The sequence below is a fragment of the Pristiophorus japonicus genome, chromosome 1 (assembly GCF_044704955.1).
Source record: "Pristiophorus japonicus isolate sPriJap1 chromosome 1, sPriJap1.hap1, whole genome shotgun sequence".
Classification (NCBI taxonomy): domain Eukaryota; kingdom Metazoa; phylum Chordata; class Chondrichthyes; family Pristiophoridae; genus Pristiophorus; species Pristiophorus japonicus.
Window position 1 is genome coordinate 6,095,008 of NC_091977.1, and position 2,066 is coordinate 6,097,073.

Sequence of the window (2,066 nt, forward strand, 5' to 3'; positions counted from 1 at the left end):
TTTTCCTCAGGCCTGGCTGTGTAAAAGCTCAGTGCTGAATGTAACCTCAAGATTATTTTTAATGTTTGTAATTCAAGTGACACAGCAGATACACTCAGCTCCGACATTGGACAAAGAGAACCAGAGAAGGGAAATCTCGTTAATCTGATATTACAGTGCAGGAGAGCGAAATGGAGCCACTGGCTGGGATTCAGTCGAACATTCTGAGAAAGGAACTGTGCAAACACAAGGGGATGCATTATATCATCAGGGTTGGAGTAGTTATGGAAAAGGACAAAGAGCAATCAAACATAAAAATGCTTAGGTGGAGGAGGGCGAACTTCAGCAGGTTGAAAAGAGGTTTGGCCCAGGTGGACTGTAATTAACGATTGGCAGGTGTCAACAGTAAATGAGAAATGGGAGGCCTTCAAGCCGACGGCCACACTAGTCTGAAAACACCCGCTCTCATCTAAGCTCATGAAGCTAAACAGAGTCAGGCCTGGTTAGTACTTGGGTGGGAGACTGCCTGGGAATACCAGGTGCAGTTGGCTTTTGGCCAGGGTGTCCCTGGAGATGGAGCACACGGTGTCCACCGGTACGCTCGCGGCCTTCCGCGAGAGGTGGGCGCCGGAGGGACTGGAGTGCATCATCACCCCCGGCAACCAAATTTTTATTTGATTATATGATTTAAAGTTTAATTTGTTTTAATTGCCGGGGTTTTTAATGTCCCCCTCCCCTTTTATAGGGGGCACTTGTAAACTTTATGATTTTATTGCCCAAAAAGAAAAATCACTAAAAAAAAAGAAGTAAAAAAAACCCCGAAAAAAACAAAAAAAAGAGGGCAGGTATAAGTGTCTGGAGTGTCCCCCAGATCGGGGGGCACTCGATCTAATGTTTGTTTTGTACTCCCTAAAAGAGTTGGGAGGCCTTCAAAGAGGAGATGGTTGGTGAATAACTCCACGAGGCTCAGTACGGTGAGCTAGTTCAGGCATGACCTTACTCCAGTTTATTTACTCTCAAAGTGAGGCTTCAACATGGCTGCCAACATTATATACACGGTTTGCACGTGTCTGCCAGTGACCATTAGGACTCCGACAGTGGGAGGTAAAACCCAGTTAACATACATAACAGTTGGGGTGCAGGCTCGACACATTCCTTCGAGGGGGGAAAGGAAAAGTATCGAAAGCTAGAGCTCCCTGGATGACCATTGGTATAGAGATTAAAATGAAACAGAAAAGGGAGGCTTATGACACATGCCAGGTTCATAATACAGAATCAAGCAGAATACAGAGAGTGCAGACCAAAATTGAAAAAGGAAATAACTGGGACAAAGAAAACATATGAGAATAGATTAGCGGGTCATCATCATAGGCGGTCCCTCGAAGCGAGGATGACTTGCTTCCACGCCAAAACGGGATGAGTTCACAGGTGTTTCATATTCCGGATCCCGAACTACATCCTGAAGGGTGGAAGATGCCTGTGCGTGGATTTTTTTAACGTGGGATGACCGTTGCACACCAGCCACCACACGGGGCTTGACAGAGCCAGGTCTTGGTCCAGTGGCAAGGGTTAACCAGGACGGCTGGAGACCTGCTCTGCTGCACGGACCTAGTGCGCACACATATCGCAGTGTGGGCTGGTCCGTGCTGCCCCAACGGATAATGGAAAAGGGAACATTAAAGTATTAGATAAACATATGAGTGGAAATTCAGTTGGAGGCTACGTAGGGCGCTAATGGATGGTAAATTTTGCGCCGGGAAATGGTTTGTGCCTACAGCCACAAAATTCAGCAGCTGGGCCTTGAGTGTGGAACATGTGGTGTATGAAATGATACAATAAACTCCGTACTGTGAGCCAGTGACCAGGTGTAACCTGGGCAGTCTTTAATGGCTTCCAGAAGTGAAGATACAATGTGAAGTTCAGGTTATATACCGGGTCCAGCACGAGTGTACCTATCACCCTAGGACCTCCGACAGTAGTGCCCCCTGGTGGTGGGCAGACCTTATGTACATACATTACATCATTCCCCCCCCCAGTTCTTGGCACAAGTCCATATTACAAGTTCAGACGGTCCGGAGCCCTTCGCT

At 47.2% G+C, this 2,066-nt stretch overlaps 1 pseudogene; it reads left to right on the forward strand.

Annotated features, from left to right (window-relative positions):
* The first annotated feature begins 410 nt into the window (after window positions 1-410).
* Window positions 411-530, forward strand: LOC139279405 (5S ribosomal RNA; annotated as a pseudogene).
* The last annotated feature ends 1,536 nt before the right edge of the window (window positions 531-2,066 follow it).